Source organism: Lepisma saccharinum, chromosome 22 (genome assembly GCF_977018435.1).
Source record: "Lepisma saccharinum chromosome 22, izLepSacc3.1, whole genome shotgun sequence".
In the NCBI taxonomy this organism is placed as follows: Eukaryota; Metazoa; Arthropoda; class Insecta; order Zygentoma; family Lepismatidae; genus Lepisma; species Lepisma saccharinum.
Genome location: NC_139250.1, coordinates 53,738,513 through 53,762,264, shown reverse-complemented (window position 1 = coordinate 53,762,264; position 23,752 = coordinate 53,738,513).

Here is a 23,752-nt window from a genome sequence, read left to right as displayed (position 1 = left end):
AAATATTAATTTCTATTATTGCAGTACTATTAGCACCAGCAAAATTGATGATCTCATTTTTCTCATTTGTAATTGTTATCTCTATGTAATTAACTTTATCAACAGGAATAGGGAAATAGAGTGGTGGGATTGGGGAATAGAAGATGGGTTCCATAAGTTCAGAATGTGGTTTAAATGTAGCAATGATACCTGTTTCCTTGTGGCTACCAATCGAATTTCTCTTTTGCTTTTCATAATCATACCTTTGGAAAGATTGCAGTGAATATTTAATGCCTCTATAGCTAAGAATTTTGGTTTAAATTTACCTACGTGCCTAACACCTGGTTCTATTTTGCTATTGATTTCGAATCCTAGAAGTTCCCCTATGGTAGATAGGTCCACTGTTTCATTGGTAGACACAATCTCCACTCTGTGTGTTACAGAATTTTGAGATAGTAATACAGTGTTTGGAAGTTCAGTTTGTAAAGTAGATAAGTTATACTGTCCAGGAGGAATGATTATTTTTTCATTACCAACTAATATAGTATTGTTGTAGGTATTTACATTCGGAATCAGATACATGCTGTAGAATGCTCTCAGAGCTATGCATTTAGGATAGATAATATCATCGTGAAGATGTAGTTTCAAAACCGAAGTCTCGATGGAGAGATGAAAAATTCCCAGATTTAATATATAATACAGCTTTTTTAATTTTTTTTAATTTGATGTTTGGTATGTTATTTAATATTCTGAGCATCGTAATGCAAACATGGCCACATATAATTTGATCGAAATCTTGAATACGATCGTCGTTGTAATAAACCTTAACATGTTTTAAGTAACGAATTAATTCTGTAGGGCGTACCCCTCCGAAAGAATCGAAAATAAAAGTATTGTATCTTGTTTATAATACCATATCCAGTGTGTACCAATGTTTTCGGATTTATCCAACTTTACCACGCCACATTCTCGAGAATAAGGATTACCTTTTGGGAGAGAATCAGACATGAAAACCTACCCTGAAGTGTTTAATTTTAAATATTTTATCTAAAGATTCAATGTCTTGGTTCGTGAGTGCTTTTTATTTTATTTTTAATTTTCTGAGTGCTCTGGACTTCACACCTTTGCCTATTTTGTTCTCCATGGCAAGGTTATGATGCTTTTGCTCTTCTAGTCCTGCTTTATTCTTTTTCGAATCAATGACTGTTTTTGCAATAGCTGCACTACCCCCAGCCAAGCTCCCAACTGCTCCCAATGCAGTCAGAATAGCTGGAATGCTGAATATGAATCCACCACTGTGCGTTTTCTTTCTTGCATTGTGCAATCTTTTTAATTTTGGCGTACTGAGTAATAATTTCATTTCATTTCCTTTGGCTATACATTGTGTCTTCTTTTCTTGTTTTTTAGTTAAAATTGAATTTATTTTTAAATTTTTAAGATTGTGATATGGTATTTGGTACACAACTCCTTTTGGTTTCATGTTGTTGTTATTATTTATTATTTTTTTAAGGTAGTTATATTATATATTTATTTATATTACAAACCCCACCCTAATTTTTGTTTTGTATTCATAGCAATAGTTGTACTCAATCCTGTTATTTTTTCACCTAATGATGCATCTTTGCTGGTTAATCTTCCAAATGCAGTGTCTTCTAATTCTTGATCAGCCACATGACGATCATCCAGATCTTTGTGTGTGTTGTATGCAATGTCATGTTCTTTACAAGCTACATCCAGAGGATTAATACCCCTGTCTCCTGTTTCTAACTTTTTTTCAAGTTTTCTTCCCGGACAGCAGTTTGGTAACCAGGTACGTGTAATTCGAATGGAAGTGTATTAATAATATCATTCACCAAACCTTTACCCTCTGATATATTCCAGAATTTAGGATGTAAAGCATTGATGATTTTAATTAAGTATTCTATACCTTTGTAATCGTTTAAAATGATATTAGCTAGTTTGTCACTGATCATGTTTACAATACCCATTTACTCATTACGGAAGTTTTTGTTTCCAGCATTTTCTTCCCCTGCTATAACCAGCAATCTATCTATGAGTTTTCTAACATCGTTTATCCACACAAATTCTTTAGGTAAAGTATTGTATTACTTGATACCACTACCGGTTTTCAGTTGGTTCCAGATGGGTTTGATAAGATTTTTGTGTTTATCACCACTGCTCGATTTCACTCGCTTTTGACTGGTGTCCTTATTTTGGTACAGAGCTTCAGAGACTGTTAAAATTTCAGAGTAGCTTTGATAATCATTTTCTGTAAAATTTTTGGGTTGTTTCTTAGTGATGAGCTCCCATAGCCAAACAGTACCAGGATATATGGACCAGCTGTTTCTCCCACACAAATTAATTTTTGTATTGTCCCTTTCGAATGTTACTTTAGAATTGCCAATTTTCCATACTACGCCTTCATTAGCCTCCATAGTTGGATACAATCCAATTACTTCATCTTTTTCGAATTTTCCAGTACTCAGGTAATCCCTTGCCAGGGGACCTAACTCGATTTTCTCTGCTTCTTCTATAGCTGCTTTAGCGGGTGGTTCCTTGAGTATCAGAGGAGTGTGGATGCTGGATAATGGCGCAGGAGGGAAATCTGCATAATTTTTAGCAGTAAGAGGTACCAATTCATTGATGAGATTTTTATTTTGTTCTGTCACACCCTTAATCTCTTTACCAAGACCACTGATTGCATCGATAATGTGTTGGTCTTGACGTGTTGTTCGTAAAAACCTCGATTTTCTGATTTTCAACCTTTGAAACGTTTGGACAAGTACTCTCGTAATTTCGAATTATCTTCAATTTTGTGTTTCGTCATATTTATTTTCTGATTAATAGTTATTTTATATCGTTTCAACGTTCAAAAAGTTGTTGATTTTATTTCTGAATTTACCATTGTTAGGTTTACGAGTCATGTCGATAGTGACAAATCCAAAATCGTTGCTGTTCCAACAAGATGAACAGAATTTTGAAAATTTATTGTAATTTAAGTGTACTCCCACATAATCATCGTATACATGTTTCAAATTAGTATGATCTTGACGAAACAAACAGATTAAGTTTGTATTATATCGTAGTAATTGTTTGGGAATTTTGGAATAAGTTTGAGCTAAATGAAATCAGTATATTTTTTTGTGACCACCTTGTGTAAAAAAAATTCTAATTTCATTCTGATTTTCCACAATAACATCATCGAACAGCACAACATAATTTTTCAAACAAAATGGGCGAGAGGTTTTATTGTTGATGCAAATGTAGCTATGCCCAGTCCCTCGTACAGCTTCATGAGTTGTTGGTATTTCGGTTGTTCTAAACTCTTTGAGAATAAATACAAGTGTCTATTTTTCCAATCTAGCCAATTGGGGGCAAGGAAGGAATTATCAACCAGCAAAGTGTTTTTTTCCACAACCGGATGGGACTGCAATGAGGCATCTTATGTTATCACGTAACAACTCCCCATTTTTTAATTAATATCCATTACATCTGATAAACGCGTCGTCGCCTTGTAATCAAGGGGTCCCGGGTTCGATACCTTGTGAAGGCACAAGTTGTTCGGATCCCACTTTAAACTGTAGGCCCAGTCCCGATTAACCTTCCTGTGCATAAAGTGGACTTAAAACAACAAATCAATCAATCATTTCACATACAATTTATTATTTTTCTTCTTAAATATTTGTTCGATTAAATATGTATCTCAGTAGTGGTAGTGGGTGGTTTCACAAACCGAAAATGAGGCTCGGTGAGGCTCGCCTTAATGGATTTGTCTCGTAAGGCATGAGCCTCATTTTCTGGCAGTGTTGCCAGCTGCTTACTCGAAAAAATCACCAAGGTTTTTTTGGGTCTAACGTAGCCTAAAGCAAGGAGCTGGCAATCTTGCTTGAGGCTCGCCTTAATGGTTTGTTTTTGTAAGGCATGAGCTTTATTTTCTCGCAGTGTTGCCAATATTTTACTCGAAAAAATCACCAAGGTTTTTTTTTGGGTCTAACCTAGCCTAAAGCAAGGAGCTGGCAATCTTGCTTGAGGCTTGCGTTACAGTGCATAAAGCAAGAAGCTGGCAACCTTGCTTGAGGCTTGCCTTACAGTGCATAAAGCAAAGTTGCCAACCTTCTGGTACTTTTGCCATAGCCTTTTACAAAAAAGAAAGAGGAGAGAGAGAGAGGAGAGAGAGGAGAGAGAGGAGAGAGAGAGAGGGAAGAGTTAAACAACCGACAGCTGCCAACACCCTAACCTAACCTAACCTAACCTAACCTACCCTAACCTAACCTACCCTAACCTAACCTAACCTAACCCACCCTAACCTAACCTAACCTAACCTAACCTAACCTAACCTAACCAGGTCTAACCTAGCCTAAAGCAAGGAGCTGGCAACCTTACTTAAGACTTGACTTACAGTGCATAAAGCAAGGTTGCCAACCTACTGATATTTTTGCCATAGCTTTTTACAAAAAAGAGAGGGAAGAGAGAGAGGGAAGAGTTAAACAGCCGACAGCCTACCTACAGCTTTTTTTTGTTTAACCTAACCTAAAGCAAGGGGCTGGCAATTTTGCTTGAGGTTTGCTTTACAGTGCATAAAGCAATTTTTGCCAACCTACATATACTAAACAAAGAGAGCCGGCACTGCCGTAAAAGAGAGAGATGGATGGATGGGAAAACTGCATGGGTTCAACGTCATCAAATAAAAATCGCCTTAATGGTTTTTTTCTTGTAAGGCATGATCTCTATTTTCTCGCAGTGTTACCAACTCCTACCTACACTTTTTTTTTAGTTGGCAAGGGGCTAGAGAGAGGGAAAAACTTATAGCTGGGAACAGTAATGAGCGAATGCGCCATATCGTAATTTTCCAACTCCGTATATCGTGACTTTTGTAAACCTCTCTCGGGGGAACGATGTGCCACACACGCACACACACACACACGCACACACACACACACGCGCGCGCGCGCGCGTGTATTGTGACGCAAAAAACAAACAAAATAATAATTGTTGTTTTTTAGGAGGCCTGGCCCCTATAACCTCGCCAGGGTGCGTGGTGCCCAGCCAAGAAGTAAAAGTTTTCTAATGGCTGCGGTTATAGATTACCGCACCTCTGTAGAGTTTCACGTGTTTTATTTTTTTTCTCAAACTTCCATGAAACCCTACAGAGGACCTCCGTAATGCATGCAACGTGTACTAACGACTCTAGTGTTATTTGATGTTGTGATATTTTTGGATATAGAGTTTTATTGTGAGATATAGATAAAAATAATTATGTTTATTATAATATTTTCTTGATGAAGATGGAGAATATGTGTGTGTTACAAATAAAGTTGCATGCTTATTTTTTTAGTGTGTTTGTATGTGTTTTTGATGTTTCGACAGCATCTGAAACGATAAAAAAAGAAATTTTATTGTTAATTTTCACGTGTAAAAAACAACAACAAATTTTTTTGTACAAATTTTCTGATTGCCTCGTGCTATAGTGCAAAAAAGATATTGTAACTGATAACTAATGAAATTGACATTTGTAACTGATCTGAACTAGTGAAATTCGTATTGTGCCATTGTAACTGATTGTGCTAGTGCAGAAAATTTCTTATTTGTGCAAGAAAAGATGTTAAAAAACTTGTTAAAACTGCTCTGTGACCCTCTCGTTCTTCACGTCGTAGGCGAAGGACTTCTCTGCAATCAGGATGACACTGCATAGGGTATCCTCGGGCAAGGCATCGTGGAACTCGCAGACGACCTTGATGTTGGTTCGATCGTTGACCACAACCTTCTTTCTCTTAGATGTGTTGATGACGGTCATGGGTCTCCGTGCTTTGAACTCGCTGGGCGTGTAGTACATGTCCACGCTTCCCTCGGTCACGCGTTTGTAAGCTGAGAACGCTTCGTAAAGTTTGAGGTAATCGTTTTTGGTCACGTCGAGGTTGTAATTCTCGCGCGGGAACACTTCGTTGCGTCCATTCTTCAGATAAACGTTCTTGATCTTGCAGTCGTCGAACTTGCTGGAATCTTTTTCCTGATTCTTGTCCCTCCCGGTCTGAAAAAGCACTACGACGAAATCTGGCATGTCGAACTGTATGTTGTTGAACTGCGTCGTCACGTCGAATTCCATGTGACTCCCCGACGCCATTTTCTGCACGCACTGGTAACCGTGAAAGTGAATCGGCACCTGCGGACTTTTCAAGATCTCCGCTTTGTACTTGAGGGCGTAGTTCGTTTCGTATTCCACCACCGGCATTCTCAATTCCAAGCTTCGGATGACGCACTTGGCTGCTTCGGGTAAAGTGTTGGCTATCGGCGTGGTGCCGTCCGGACCCAAAGTAGCGTATCGCATCAGTGCGTCGTTGTCGTTGGCCGCTCTTCGAAACGTAACCCTCAGTCCTCCCTTCCACATGATCTCCTTGTAGTCCGAGAAGAAACCAGGCAGCAGACGCATGGGAAAGAGCACTGTGTGACTTCTCGTCGATATTTTGGTCCCGGCTTCGAATCCCCCGGCCTGGTAGTACGCTGCGTCCGTTTTGGATAATTTCAACGTTCCCACTGCCGTCGACGTGATGCCTGGATAATCTATTCTGTCGATGACGGTGTTGTGTTTCCTCACCTCCACCTGCGAGAACAGGTGAGGCACGAAGTTGTCCACGAGTATCAAGTTTGCTGCTGCGGGAAATGCGTATCCGTTTTCCTTCTTCACCACGTCGAATTGAAGGTAGAGGTCCGCTCTGTGAGGATGAACGAACCCATCGCCTACGTCCACGTCGTATTCGATCTCCCTGTTGGCCTCGTTCAGATTGGCGAACGTGCGACGGTTGGGAGGGAAAGATTGCAATTCGTAACTTTCGATTTGCTCCATTTTCACTATGTATGTTATTTATTATACGTTGATCTCCACGATGGCCGTCGTAGTGGCACCTGCGAAATCCACCACGTCTCCTTTCTCGTTCGTCACCACCAACTCTATGTCGTCTATGCGGTTGCGACATACTGGAAAATAGATCGGCGAAGAGGGCGTGTAGATGATCGGTTCCATGAACTCAGAACTTGGTTTGAAAGTGGCTATGGTTCCCGTCTGCTTGTGACTTCCTAACAATCCGTCCGAAGATTTCGTGATCATACCTTCGGCCACGTTACAGTGTACGTTCAGAGTCTCTATGGCCAAGAATTTAGGAATATTGGTTGCCACGTGCTTGATGCCAGCTTCGAGTTTGGTGTCGTTCTCGAAACCTAAAAGTTCTCCCATGGTGCCCAGGTCCACGGTCTCCGTCGCGGATAGGATTTCCACTCTGTGGGTGACCGAATTTTGAGAAAGGTACGTGCCTTTGGGTAACTGAGCTTGCAAAGTGGAAAGATTGTATTGGCCTGGCGTGACGACGATGTGTTCGTTTCCGACGCTAATTTTGTTGTTGTGATGCGTAACGTTAGGTATGAGGTACATGCTGTAGAATGCACGCAGAGCCACGGATTTAGGATAGACGATGTCGTCGTGCAGCGTGAGTTTCAAGATTGAAGATTCGGTCGTGAGATGGAACACGCCCATCCTAGTGATGCTGTTTGAGGTTCCACAATGCTTTCTGGAAATCCTCGATCGTAGGGTTATTTATTTTAGAGAGAAACGCGAGCACGGAAAGGCAGAGATGACCACAGTTCACGTCTCCGAAATTTTGAATGCGTTCGTCGTTGTAGTATATAGAGGTTTTGTTTGTTTTCAGATAATGAATTAAATTTGTAGGTGGAACACCTCCGAAAGAATCGAAAACGAATGCTTTATCATCATTTTTGTGGTAACATATCCAATGCGTGCCTGGATTTTCTTGACCGTCCAAGTTGACTACTCCACATTCTCTTGACTACTCCACATACGTAATGATATCTTCCGTCTCCTGCATAGACTTGTACCAATCTACTGTGTACCGTCTTCTTCCCTGCCTTGCCTCGTGCAATTCATCGAACCTATCGTTTAATTTCTCCCCTGCGGCCAAAAGCAGAATGTTGAGATCACCGCACCTCAGGCCACTGATCTCTCGAAGACGGTCCTTGAGAACCATTTCACAAGGGATGCGAAATTCCGGCGTTGTTCTTGCTATGATCACAAGTTTATTAACATCTCTGTTAACTACCTTTTTGAATATTTTAGATAGTAGTTCGTGCGGCAAATCAGTTATGCGAGACACGTTGTTATTATTATTATTTTTTACTCTATGTTATTTATATACCCCACCCCAATTTTTGTTTCGTGTTCATGGCGATGGTGGTGCCTAGTGCGGCGACCCGTTCACCCAGCGATGCGTCTCTGCTCACAAACCTTTCGAAAGCTGCGTGCTCTAACTTTCTGTCTGCTTCGTGACGTGCGTCCAGATCCGTCTGCGTGGTGTTGTAGGCGATGTCGTGATCTTTGCATGCCGCGTCAAACGGATTCACACCCTTGTCTCCTCTCTCCAATCTTTTCTCGAGTTTGGTACCCGGTCCGCAGTACTGGTAGCCAGGTAGATGCATCTCGAAAGGTAACTTGTTGATGATGTCGTTCACGAGTCCCTTTCCTTCGGCCACGTTCCAAAATTTCGGAGGCAGCGTGTTGATAATTTTGATCAGGTAACCTATGCCCTTGTCGTCGTTCACGATGAAGTTGGAAAGTTTCGTGCTGATCATGTCCACGATGCCAACCTTCTCGTTGTAGAAATTACGGTTGCCTGCATTCTCTTCGCCGGCTATCACCAACAATCGGTCCACGAGTTTCCTAACGTCGTCCACCCAAACGAATTCTTTGGGTAGCGTGTTGTAGCGTTTGACGCCGCTGCCTGTTTTGACCTGGTTCCAAATCGGTTTGGTGAGATTCCTGTACTTCTCGCCGCTGCTCGATTTCACCCTATTCTGCGAGGCGTCGTTGTTCTGGTACAAGGCATCCGTCATGATCAGAATTTCCTTGTAACTTTGGTAATCTTCGTCGGTGTAATCTTTCGGCTGCTTTTTGGTAACGAGTTCCCACAGTCCCACCGTACCCGGATACCTGGTCCAACTATCCTTCTCGCCTAAATTAACTTTAATGTCGTTGCCTTCGAAGGTCACCTTCGATTTCCCAATCTTCCACACCACACCACCGCCTTCGTTGGTTTCCATGCTGGGATACAATCCGAACACTTCATCCTTGTCGAATTTCCCCGTACTCAGGTAGTCTCGTGCCAAAGGTCCCAACTCGATTTTATCCGAAGACGACGACGTGCTACCTATGGCTCGACGTCGTGCCGGTGCATCCTTCAGTTCGAACGGCGTCGAAGGAATGCTCGAAATAGGCGTGGGTACAGCGTAACTTTTAGCTGCGAGCGGTACGAGTTCATTAATCAAATTTTTATTTTGTTCCGTGACACTTTTAATTTCTTTACCTAGACTGCTGATGGCATCGATCACGGGTTGATCCTGACGTTTCTTCTCTTCGTAGAATCCACGATTATCGGATTTCCAACCTTTGAAGCGTTTCGCGAGGTAATCGCGAAGCTTGAGATTTTTGTCTTGGACTTTTCGTTTCGTCATAATGTTTATTTATACATGTCGTTTCTCACAACGTTGCAACGTTTAGAAAATCGTTGATTTTGTTTCTGTATTTTCCGTCGTTGGGTTTCCTCGTCATGTCGATCGTTGCGAATCCGAAATCGTCACCGTTCCAGCAAGTAGAGCAGCAGCGTTCCGAAAATTGATTGTAGTTCATGTCTCCGCCTACGTAGTCATCGTACGCGTGCTTGAGGTTGGTGTGATCTTGACGAAACAAACATATGAAATTAGCGTTGTCGCGCACTAACTGTTTTGGAATTTTGGAAAACGTTTGAGCTAGGTAAAAACAATCCATTCCTTTGTGACGACCTTGCGTGAAAAAGTTGCGAATTTCATTTTGATTTTCCAGGATGGCGTCGTCGAACACAACAACTGAATTTTCACGACAATCGTCGAGTGGTTTTATTTCCGAGGCGAACGTTGCAATGTCCAGACCATCGTACAGTTTCATCAGTTGCTGATACTTGGATTGCTCCAAACTTTTCGAGAACACGTACAGGTGCCTGTTCTTCCAATCTAACCAATTCGGTGCGAGGAGAAAATTGTCCACGAGCAGTGTCGTTTTCCCACACCCCGAAGGACCTACGATCAGACAGCGGATGCTGTCGGGAAGCAACTTGCCGTTCTTTTTTTTTCTCGTTTGACTTTCCGGATCCGGTAGACGCTTCACCACGTTCCACGTACTCACAAGATCACTTCGTCCGCGTCGATCCAACTCTTTTCCGGAAGTCCCAGCCATTTGACCAAAAGTTTGTCACCTTTCCTACGCAATACTTTCTCGATGAGGTACGTGTCGGGGTGTTTCGTTTTAGAGAGTTCCTCTTCGTAAAATCTTCCTTTCAAAATCTCGCCGCTACTATCTTTTATTATATACGTGTGTCGGTTTCCAGGTAAAACTCGAACCACGGTAAAGAGTTCCGTACTCCAATTTTTTGTGAATCCCTTCTCGAAGGTGCGTTTGAATTTGCTGATCCTCACCCGGTCTCCAATTTTGTATTTAGCTTTTTTGTCGTGGGTGTGTACTTTGGACAGTAAACTGTAGAAATTAAACGCTGCTCGTCGGACTTGGTAACGTCGGCTGGCTTCATGCCTATCGTTCTGTGTACCGTTTCATTATAGGTGTCGACGAGTTCCGGCAGGATGTCGACCCATTTGTAATTTCCCCGAAGCGTGAATCGTTTCCACATGTGTGTTTTCAAGGTTCGATTGAATCTTTCCACGATGCTGGCTTTGATGTGACTGAAGGTCGAATAATGTCGAATCTTGTGTTTTTGAATAAACTTTTGGAATACAGCGTTGTAAAATTCCTTCCCCTTGTCTGTTTGCAGAAACCGTGGTCGTCTGCCGCCGCTTTCGCGAAAAATTGTCTTGAATGCTTCCGTGACGCATGTTCCCGTTTTGGCTTTCAAAGGTAGAGCCCATGCGAATTTCGAAAACGTGTCTATGACGGTGAGAAGGTACTTGTTGCCCTTGTTCAATTTATGTACGTTTTTCAAATTGCCGCTACTCATCTCCACGAGGTCACTTTGCCAGAGGTCGTCGATGCCCTTGGTTACCACAGCCAAACGTTCGTAGTTGCGGCGTGCAGGTTTATGCAATTCTTCGACGATGGCTTGCCTAGACATTTTTTTTTTAGAGATTACGTTTCAAGAGAAGCACAAGCGTGATGGGATTCAAAGAGGGCGGCACTTCGCTCGTGTTTTGAATGATCAGCTTATCGCCGGCACTCACGTCGAAAACGGTAAGATCTTCGTCTTCGTGTATTTCATATATGTTGCGCGTTTCGTTCCAACGTGCCAGAGGAATGTTTCCTGCTTTCTGGACACCACGATTCGATATCAAGGTCATGGTGGGAACGCTAGCTTTTCTACCGTGAGACCAGTATGAAAATTCGTTTATTTGAATCGTGCCATCGAGGAGAAACTTGTAGTACGGATGATAAGGATGCAACATGTACAGTTTGTTACCTTCGACGAACGTGGAGATTCTCTGTTGATTGGGTACGCTGTTGATTTCGATGGCTTGCAGAGAATGCAGTTTAGCGAATTTAGAGTCGACGCCGAGCAGATTACTGTGAACTTGTCCGAGTTTATTTTCGATGGGCAGCAAATGCTCGACTATGGTATCCGTTACGGCAGAAAACGACGGTTTGATTTTCACTTCCACGTTCAACTGCTTGTAGCTTTCGTTGCGTTCTTGCAACTTGGCACCGAAAGAGGTTAGCGTCGATTCCTGCGTTGATTCCAGCACTCCAACTTGATCTCTGATGTTGACCACAATATTCTGAAGGTTCTCGATTTGATTCAATTTCGAGCTCTTCTCGGTAAGATCATTCACGATGCTTCGCATCTCTGTAAACTGCGTGTGAAGGTCGGCGACGCTCTGCGAAGTGGGCAGCGTCGACACCAGAGAAGCAAGTTCGTCTCGAATCTGTTTCACGTTCGCCGTTTCCGTTTCCAGTCGTTTCAGCATTCGAGATATGTTTCTTTTCAAAGCGTGCAATTCTTTGGAGGTGGGGAGATTGGCCACCCTACTCTCGAGATCGCTCAATGAACTTTTGATGTCGTTCGAATCGGATAGTGCCGTCACCGCCGTTTTCAATTTTTCCAAATCTTCGCTCGAAGGCACGCTCGTCCGTAACGATTCCAAGTCACTCTGTATGTTGTCGAGTACGTGATGAAAATGAGCGAGATTCGTTTCGACGTTTAAATTTTCTAAATATTCGATCTTCTGCTGAACGGTGCTCAGCGTGTCTTGAATGCTCGTCAACGCTCTCGCTTCGGCGTGAATATTTTTAATTTCTTCGTTGATCAATTCCAAGGACGCCTGAAGCCTAGCGATGGTGGTTTGAATGTGTTCGAAATCTTGATAGGCCTCCAATTGAATTTTTATGTTCGCGACGCTTTTACCGATGACCTGCAATTCGTCCGACGATGGTAGGTTCGTCATTGTATCTTCCAAAGTGTGCAACTTGGTTTTAATTTCTTCCAACGTGCCGGTGAATTCTTCTTGTAATTTGGAAACGACGACATGCCAGCGTTCTACATCAATATCGTTCACAACAGTTTGAAGTTCAGTGAAATTCTTTTCTATTGCGGAAGTTCGTTCTTCGATTTCGAGTTTCAATTTTTCCAAATCTTCATTTTTCGATTGAAATTGCTGTAATTTGGCCAAATCATTTTGAAGCGAATCCACGCTCAACTGTATATTTTGAACGCTGTCGTAAGAAGGTACGTCGACATAATTTTTTATCAGCGTCTTCAGTTCGGAATCGATTTTCAGAATGGGGTCGAGACATTGCGTTTGGAGCGTGGCGATTTCCGACTCTAAACTTTTGTTTAAGGTTTCCTGCAAAGCGATCAAATCGGTCCTCAACTTCTTAACTCGAATGTCCAACATGAGAATCTCTTCTGCATGGTCTACACGCTTGGTGTTGCCGAAAATGTCGTTAGGCATTTTTGGTTAACGGTTATTTATAATAGGATAGACGATTCGTAATTCTACGAAGAGAGGAATAAGTTTGTCGTAATCTCCGAGGAGTTCCATGTAAAGATAATCTCCTGCGGAAACATCGTACGTAATGTTAGAAAGCATTTTGTCGTGCTTAATTCGAAAAATATTCTTGACGGTAGAAATTTTGATTTCGCCTGCGTTTTCCGGATTCACGGTGATTTGAAGTTTCCCGTCGATCGGAATTTCGTAGAAATGTAAATTGTTATTAAAAACATAAAACATCTTGCCCACATCGTCATTCAGTTTCGTCCAAATGCTGTTGAGGTGAATGATCAACAGACCGTTGAGTTTAGGTAACACGGAAGGTAAGACTTCATGATCTGGTATGGTTTCCATAATGATCTGTTTTTTGAAACCGAACAAATTCATAGGCATGCTGGTTATTTAAGAATACGGTCAAAGTTTTTTGTAATAACAGTCAAAATGTTTTTTTTTGTTTTGTTTTGTTTTTTATGAATCTTCTGTTGAAGATGGACATATGTTGCAGGTTTTGCTTTCTGCTAAGCGATAGTGCCCCCACGGCAATGTGTGAATACCACACTCGAGGACGCACCTTTTATCGTCGTTGGGATCCAGCGCAATTTTTCTAATTTTATTTGTGGTCAACACATGGTCGACGCTCTGGATGCGCTGTTCTGCTCTTAGAACCGACGACCTGGTCTTGAGGCAATCGACGAAGTCCTCGAATGTGAGATGCTCCCGAACCACCTGTCTGCCGACACCCTTGGCCTTCTTGGTAACGCTGCCCTCGGCTTTGATGGCATAGGCCTTGGCGCGAGGACCTGCAAACTCGAGAATTACATCACCGTCCTTCTCGTCTTTGAGTTTGCCAGGCACTTTTTTGTTTTGGGGCAGGATGCCGTACTGGTTCGGCTGGGGATAGCCCGAGGTGTCGAAGAGGTTAACCAAAGCTGGTACCGTGACTATATCCCTGTATGCATCGGCTGAGTGGACGTGGTACACCAAGCTGTCCGTGTCCGTGTAGAGAAGCGAGATGTTGTGGCTATAATGTGGACGTAATATGTCGTAGTACGTTTTGAACATGTGCAGCTTGCTCAGGTCTAATACTGAGGCGCCAACATAAATTGGCTTGTTGAGCTTCACCTCGCTCTTCCTCATATGCACCAGAGCAAGCTGTTCGTTATAAATGGTCCTCGATTTGAATAACGGGTTTGCTACGAGCCTGCGACATTGTGCTTTCCTCGTTACCAATTTTATGTCCATGCGATTCCGTACATTCTCCATAGTTTTGCCAAACACCGCATTATTCATAAGCTTGAAGAAATCCTTATCGAGCTCGGACGTGGCTGCGGTGCGGTGTTTGGTGTTGACTTCAATATATGGACGCAACCACGGAGAATGCTCGAACTTGAGGATGCGGTGAACTGCGTGGACCGCGACCCCTCGCTGCATCAACCACCGGAGATTCTGGTAGTGTAGGACGTAATTCTTCTTGGGCTCGAAATCCATGACGAGCTTCTTCTGGTTGGAATCGGGTGGACACTTGAACTCGGGTGCAGGGGGGAGATCGCTGAACAAATCCTGCAGCTTCTCGGAGAACTCAAGGTCCACCTCGGCGAAGAACCCATGTTCCGAATCGTCGAAGCTTTCGATGTCGAAGTTGGAAGAGTCAGCCCACTCGAAGCCTCTAAAAGGGAGTGGCTGCATCATGGAGTGTCCGTAGAGGTTATTGACGTCCGTGTACATAATATAGCTGGACGGCTGTGAGGGGTCGTAACCGGTGGCCATGTGGTGATTGTTGGCGTGCGAGTGTCGCTGCGACACCTGGACCATTCCACCCCGCACGGCACGTTCCACAAACAGCACCATGTCCACGTCCGAAAGAAGCTCCAGCTCGATCTTCTTCACCAGAAACATGGCTGACCACGCCAGTCCGGGGAGACTGTAGAAGTAGGCAGGGTCCAGCTGGTAGATGGTCTTCGCAGTTGCACGGAACGTCTGGAATACGTCGGCGAGGAGCGTCACATCAAGTCTGAGGTAGGCGTCGTGGTAGTCCCCGAGAGTTCGACAGCCCAGCTCGCGCCACATGGACTGGGCATGGTGATATTCTTCGTCGGTGATGTTCGAGCCGCGTAGCTGACTGTAGAACTTCGCCTGGGGAGGTAGCGACGTCTCTGCGAACTTGGAAGGCTCTGTAATATATTCGTAGGGATAGACCCCCTTACGCTTGAAGAGGCCGGCGTCCAAGTTCGGAAAGTTTCCGGAGGTGATGAGCATTTGCTCGTCGCTAAGCTTCCCTGCGAGAGCATCGAGGCTGGCCGGGAGGAACCTCAGGGAGTCGAGGAAGCGAAGTTCGACGGTAGAGTGTGATCCTGGGATCGACACTCGTTTGCTCACACTGATGTAACGCTCCTCGTTCTGGGCGAGAACGTTGATTCCCTTGTTGTCGTATCCAAGATGCTTGATCAGGTGGTGGAAGTCGTACCCCGAGCCGTTGTGAAAAAACACAGGGATAAATCGCGGGTCCCGGGCCATGAGGTAGCATCCGTTGCACCATGGACCAACATACCTACCGTTAAAGTGATCATGGTGTTGGACTTTACGGTTGTTGGCGGTGTACTTCTTGACGCAGACAGGGCAAGCGATGGCCTCGTCGTGTCTACGTTGGTCGTCGGGAGACAGTGGGAGCATAGACTTGGGGGTCAACAGTACCTTCCCTATCTCCTTGGCCTCGACAACCATCCTCTCGAGGAAGTGTTTGGCTGCGTCGGGACCACGGTACACGTAGGGCTCGGGGGCCATGTGCTGGTCTCGTCGCACCACAACGTAGGCATAACTCGAGGCCTCGTGGAGTTGGTAAGGGGTGGTGGAGGAAACTTCGGGATCGGGATCGCAAGTGGACAGGGGTTTGAGGAAGGCCTCGAAATCTGCGATGATGATAGCGGGATGCTCCACCATGGCACCGTGCATGCGGAAACGCTCCACGGCACCAGGTTTGGGCAAGACTGCCACACCCGGCTCGTTGGCATTGCAGTAGATCTTGTGGCTGGCAAGCTTCTCTGCAGCGATGTTGGGACCTCTGATGCGCTGGTAGTCCTGCTGTTCTCGATTATCAAAAGTTGACAAGCACCTTCGACAAACTTCTATGCTATCACGATGCTTGCTTTTTTGACTCGACACCAACCGGGAGAGGGAACGGATAAGGGTGTAGTGGTGATGGGTCTCGTTCTTGATGAGTAGGAGATGGATTTCCTGCACACCATCAACGTCTACGTCGCTCACGCGAATAGGGTACACTGCATTTTTGTCAGTGAGACCGTAAACGTTGATAGCCACCCGCGCACGAGCCTCGAATTTTTGAATGTCCGGGACCTCTACGGGATAGTCGATCCCAACCATCGCATCTTCCAGCTCTGACTCGTAGGGTAGGTAGTGGTTAACTCGGCGTGGTTGGTTTTTCCAGTGGACAGGGTGCAACGCTGCAAGCACACACCATACGAAGCACTTGGCGTCTCCGTTCTGAATGTTCAGGACGGCCTTCTTTGCCGCAATAGTAGGTGGTAAGGGGACGTAGCTGGAGGCGGAGAGAGGCACGAACTTACAAAGTTTGACGCACAGTTTGTGAGGCTCGCCACACAGCGAACCCCCCGAGCCTTTAGCTTGATGTTCCTCCTGTTTTGCCACCAGCTCATCGGTAAACTGGTTGTAGATGACCTCGAGGTTGTCGACATCCGCCAGATGCAGCGTCTTCGCCTTGGTGTTGTGGCAGAAGCTGTAAATTTCGTCAGACGGCTTCTTGTACTGGCAACGTAGCGATGCGTAGAATTTGGTGGAGTGCGTTGCAAGCGCATCACCGAGGATGGAAATAATCTCTGCTCGCTTCTCCTCCAAAAATCTACGCACGTTGCATGAGCCCTCCGAAGTGATGACAAAATCTTCTAACAAATGCTGGAAAGCAGACTGGTTAGCTTTCGCCACAGGCTTGACACTTTTGGCGGATGGTGCATTGATGGAGGCTGCTTCTGCCTTCCTCTTGGTGGAGGTCGAAGGCTGGGCCCCAGATGTATTTTTGCTTGGACAATTAAGCTTATGCTTCTTGACATACGCAATTGTGAACTGTTTATTGCACCCGGAACATAGTTCAGTGGCAGCCAAATGCTTGCCTGGCACGCAGGTGCGACAATGTCTTGCAAAATTTTGGCTTGATATGCTTATTTTGCACACAGGACAACTTTTCATGGAGCGCATTTTTTTGGGGGGTATGTTTATTTATATGTGATCTGTTGGTGGTAGAGTGTTTACAAAATAAACCCTGTAAAAAAAATTTAAAAAAAATATATAAGAAAAATATGATTGTAGATAGAAAAAAGCACAATAAATATTGCATGCATGTGTAATTCTATTTAGTTTATTTTTTGCTAGACACAAATCTTCTTCAGATTTTATTGCCTATTAGTATATTTTTCTACCAATCTAGTAGAGGTATGAAACTATGAAAATGTACTTGTTTATATATATTCCATTGGTTCGGCTGATATAATAGCATATATATATATATATATATATATATAGCTATTTTGAAATTCTAAAACTTTCAGGTATACTTATTTTTACATGCAAACATACATCATAAAAAATTACACAATCGTATTTTTTTTCCATACACACATTTTTTATTTTCAGAAAACAAAGTTATTTTTCGATTTTTTTTTTAAATCAAACAATAAACATTATTTGTGTTTATAGTATTTGTCGGGCAATAGCAGATAAAACAAGAATGGGTTTTCTACGACCCCCAGTTTACGAGTTACAAAACAACTTAGAAATCACATCTTGAAATTTAAATTTAAAATAACTCGAAAATAGTAAGTACTAATCATTATGTTTCCAATAGGTTGTAGAGCATATTCAATTTTTTATCAAATATTATTAAAATTTTCGAAATAGGGTAAAAACTAAGCCAGCAAATCAAGTTTCTCAAAAAATAAAAAATTGTCTGTATTTCCGAAACTTGAGGGGGTGGAATCGATTTTATTTGCTAGTCGAATAGTTCTCGTCGAATCCTATCCAACAAACCTAAAATCATCATCCCAGGTCAATTAGGAGCCGAGAAAATCAATGTCTTGGAAAACATCTTAAGACAAATATCTTAAGAAAATTTTCTTGACAGACCGGAAGTAACATCTTGACAGACCGGAAGTCGACTTTCTTAAAGATTAAGACAAATATCTTAAGATGTTTTTCCAAGATATTGATTTTCTTGGTTCCTATGGGGCCTAGAATCACGCAACTTTGGATTATGTATATACCGTTGTTTTTTCCTACATATTCACTAGGGCTCGAAAGTGCGGTGGTTGAGTTGTTGCCTTGTAATCAAGAGGTCCTAGGTTCGAACCCGATAAAAGTACATAGTGGTTCGGGTCCTATTTTAAAAAACTGTAGGCCTAGTCCCGATTAGTTTTACTGTGCATATGTGAATATAGGAAAGTACAATGCAAAGTCAGCAATGTGTGATGTGGTCAGCACCAAATATTTTAATTTTATATGTATATTTAAGTTTCATGCATAAACATGACAGTTTTCCTATATGCTTTTATGGTATGGTGCTATGCACGGAGGAGAACTTTATTTAAGCATATTTAACTTCTCTTTCCATCTCTCAATCTATTCATATTTGACACGGTCATTGCAAGTCGGCCATTTTGTTTACGTAGCAATTAGGCTTAAAAAAAACTTTGGCCGTGTCCGGATTGGCAAGCGCTCCGTCCAGTTCTCTCCCGTTGCTCTCGCGTGCCGTCGAAGTCACGTCCAAGTCGTCCGAATCTGCATGTCCCCTTGTAGTACGGTTGTCACTTTTCCCGCCAGGTGTCAGCTCGAACTTCACCCACCGCGCTCTGGGGCGCAGGCGCATCGCACGGAAGCAGAAGGCAGACGCCAAACAAACATGACAATGATTTCCACCTATTTACTGCTCATATTAAAAATGTAACACGCTATTTCATCATTTACAATTTTTCTGCATTCAATATTATCGATAAAATGTTAAAGTATAACTGAGTTTTACATCCTCTAATCAGTAAATGTTGTCTGTACAAAGTGAAAATAAGAATATGGCTGCCAAGCGCAGCGTCACAGGGAGTTCAAGCGTGCATCTGTCGCTCCTCTCTGCTCCCCCCACCCTCCGACTCCACGTCTGCCGCGAATTCGGACAACGGAGGTTGGCTGAGTCCCCGGATGGAACGGTGCTCTAGGTGACATCTGCTGTCGATTCGGACGTGGCCTTTGACACACTCATTGCAAGTCGGCCATTTTGTTTACGTAGCAATTACGTTAAAAAACTTTAAACCACATTATTGTTATTTTTTTTGTGAATGCTTGTTGTGATAAAAAAACATAATTAGATATATTTTATTTAATTTTATATTTAATATCTTTTCTGTGTATAAAACTAAATAATAATAAAATTCGAAACACTATGTACCACCACTAAATATCAAACACACAAAAAAAAACAGGCTAACACACGCAAAATTATACTGGTCTGCCAGACGCCAGAGCCTCGTTACTCTACAGTCCAGGGTGTACTACGCAGAAGTGAGGTTAACTGCTGGGCGTCTTACCAGAAAGTCGTCCTCTTACACCCCACATATTGCTATTTTGCATATGTGGGGTGTATATAGTAATATGTAATAAATATATATAAAAAAAGCAAGAAAAAAAAAGAGAGATACATGCAACACACTTAAAACTTGTATACTTTCTCTCTCTTCTTCTTTTTGCGTGCAACACTACCTATTTATATAACACAAAGCCAACTCATCCAAGCTAACAAACAAATTTACTCACGTTAGTTAATTTCAATTACAATCACAATTTTCTTCTTGCAGCACACAATATTCTCCTTGCAGCTCACAGAGTAGAATGATGCTTTATTAGTCAGAATAGAGGAAGCTCGCTTGTGTGATCTCCCGTTACATGTCCGCCTCCTGCCCCACTCCCCCTAGTTGTTATAAAATGGTGACGGAAGTGTGTACATGTTTCTTTTCTCCCCGTCTCTTTTTTTTTTGGTTTATGAATAGAAGCAGGAAACTTGGTTCTGGCAGCATTAGTGATGGGTAATGTAAAAGTCTGTGACGGTCTAATGTTAATGCCCTCAAGCTTCTAGTTTTATTAGTCGAGGAGTAATATGCAGGTTAACAACATGGACTAGTAGAAATCTGCTCTGTCGGCATGAAATTCCATCATTATTGTTAGCATTTAAAAAAAACAGGAAGTACATCCGCCACTGTGAATAGCCAGAAATGCTGCCCCTCCCAGTCATCCATCTCTCTTACAATAGCATGTGTGTGTGTGTGTGCGTGTGTGTGTGTGACACATCGTTCCCCCGAGAGAGGTTTACAAAGGTCACGATATACAAACATTGATCCCCGGGAGTTGGAAAATTGCGATATGGCGCATTCGCTCATTACTGTTGGCAGCCATAAATCTCTTTTTCTCTTTTCATCTTACAGCAACGTTGGCATCTCTCTATTTTTTTTTTTAGTTGCAAGTAAATTGCCAACACACTCTAGTTAATAATGCAACATATTATACGCACACACGCACACACATACTATATTGCCATCCACCCATCTTTCTCTCTTTCTTTTACGGCAGTGCCGGCTTTCCCTGTTTAGTATATGTAGGTTGGTAAAAATTGCTTTATGCACTGTAAGGCAAGCCTCAAGCAAAATTGCCAGCTCCTTGCTTTAGGCTAGGTTAGACCAAGGGGAAAAAAAAAGCTGTAGGTGGGCTGTCGGTTGTTTAACTCTTCCCTCTCTCTCTCCTCTCTCTTTTTTGTAAAAGATTATAGCAAAAATATCAGTAGGTTGGCAACCTTGCTTTATGCACTGTAAGGCAAGTCTTAAGTAAGGTTGCCAGCTCCTTGCTTTAGGCTAGGTTAGACCTGGTTAGGTTAGGTTAGGTTAGGTTAGGTTAGGTTAGGTTAGGTTAGGGTAGGGTAGGTTAGGTTAGGTTAAGGTAGGTTAGGTTAGGTTAGGGTAGGTTAGATTAGGTTAGGTTAGGTTAGGGTGTTGGCAGCTGTCGGTTGTTTAACTCTTCCCTCTCTCTCTCTCCTCTCTCTCCTCTCTCTCCTCTCTCTCTCTCCTCTCTCTTTTTTGTAAAAGGCTATGGCAAAAGTACCAGAAGGTTGGCAACTTTGCTTTATGCACTGTAAGGCAAGCCTCAAGCAAGGTTGCCAGCTTCTTGCTTTATGCACTGTAACGCAAGCCTCAAGCAAGATTGCCAGCTCCTTGCTTTAGGCTAGGTTAGACCCAAAAAAAAAACCTTGGTGATTTTTTCGAGTAAAATATTGGCAACACTGCGAGAAAATAAAGCTCATGCCTTACAAAAACAAACCATTAAGGCGAGCCTCAAGCAAGATTGCCAGCTCCTTGCTTTAGGCTACGTTAGACCCAAAAAAAACCTTGGTGATTTTTTCGAGTAAGCAGCTGGCAACACTGCCAGAAAATGAGGCTCATGCCTTACGAGACAAATCCATTAAGGCGAGCCTCACCGAGCCTCATTTTTGGTTTGTGAAACCGCCCACTACCACTACTTATCTCGATATTTTGTTTTACTGAGTTCCTCTTCATAGAATCTCCCTTTCAATATTTTGTTATGATTATCTTTTATGATATATGTATTTCTATTCCCTAGTAAAACTTGAACCACAGAGAATAACTCCGTACTCGAATCTTTAGTGAATCCCTTCTTGAATAAATGTTTATATTTACTGACCCTTAGCTGATCCCCTACTTTAAACTTTGGCTTCTTGGTAGTGTGTGTATATTTGTTACAATAAACAGTAGAAATCAATCGTAATCAATCGTCGCTCATCAGATTTGGTTACCTCAGCAGGTTTCATGTAAATAGTACTGTGTAATGTACTGTTATAATTATGAACTATCTCGGGTAAAATTTGCACCCACTTATAATTACCCTGTAGAGTAAATTGTCTCCACATGCGATTTTTTAATGTTCTGTCGAATCGTTCCACTATACTAGCTTTCAGATCACTGTATGTAGAATAATGTTTAATATTATGTTGTTGCATTAACTTAGCAAATGTAGCATTGTAAAATTATTTTCCTCTGTCTGCCTGTAAATATTTTGGTATCCTTCCCTCAATAAATATTGACTTAAAGGCCTTAGTAACACAAGTACCAGTCTTGGCTTTTAGGGGAACAGCCCATGCATATTTGCTAAAGGTATCAATAACTGTAAGCATATATTTGTAACTATGATTTAGATTATCCAATTTTTTTAAAGTCCTTGTAGCCATCTCAATCAGATCAGCCTGAAACAAATCATTCACACCTTCCGTTACCACACTCAGTCGTTTGTAGTTACGACGAGCTGGTCTCTGTAATTCATTAACTATATCTTGTTTTGATATCGGATTCTATAAGAAAATATGACATAAAATGAATTATGCTCGGGGTATAATTGTTTCACTTCTAATAATAATTTGTCAATAGCTTGCACGGGGAAAACAGATAATTCTTGGTCATTATGTATTTTATATTTCTTTCCAGATTCGTCCCAATATGCAACAGGTATCTGTAGTGCTCTGTAGACGCCATTTTTTCTCTGTATGGTGAAATTTGGCACTTCCACATGCTTTCCCTTCTTCACATAGCCAAATTTTAAAAATTTAATTTCGCCATCAAGGAAAAATTCATGAGACTGACTGTAAGGATAGATTTTGTAAACATATCCTGCATTAACATAAGTCCAGTGCCCTCGTATATTTGGTACACTCTCAAGCCTAACTATGTCAACAGTGAAAAATTGACGTAATTCGAGATCGTCTAATCTGCTTAATACCGTTTCTTGGTATTCGTTTATCCTCCGACTTCAATATTCTATTTACTACTCTTTTCACAGATCTCATCTCCTGGGAAGTGGGTAAATTTGATACTGTGTTTTGATGTGAGATTAAAGCTTACTTAACTACATCTAATTATGAAGCATCTGCTACACTAGTTAAGGCTTTTTTAAGTTGCTGTATGTCATCTTGCGTAGGGGTAGACTCTTGCAGCATTTGCAATTTGTTCTGTATGTCGTCTATGAGATGGTGAAAATGAGATATTTGAGATTCAGTGTTGAGATTCTCTAATTTTGTGATCTGTCGTTGAATTACATTTAAAGATTCAGTTATGCTTGGCAACTTAAATTCCAGAGTTTCCTGCACATTCGTCAATTCGTTTCTCATAGTTGTCAAAGTATCTTCAATATGAGCTATGGTAGCCTGAATCTTTTCAAGATCTTCGTAAGTTTCTAATTGCAATTTGATGCTGGCAACATTGGGAGCCATGGCATTTAATTCGGAAGATGAAGGTAAATTATTGATAAAGTCTTCTAATGTTTGTAGCTTGGATTGAACTTCTGTTATAGATGCATTTAATTGGTCTGTTTGCAGTTCGGATTTAATTTATTCCAGTGAGGGAATTTCAAAAGATAAAAATTGGTCCCGTAATTCAAGAATGCTGCATTAAGCAGTTCATACTTCTCTTGAGTCTTGATAGTTTCAATTATGGAAAGTAGTTCGGTACGAATAGTATTCGCTTGGATATTTAGTTCTTGCTTTAGATGTTCCGATGTAGTAGTTTGAATTTGACGGAATTTCTCAAGATCATTTTTTAATTTAGCTAAATTCTCTTTTAAATTTTCAACATTATCTAGAGATGGTAAATTAATATATTTTTGAAGTAAAGACTTGAGTTCC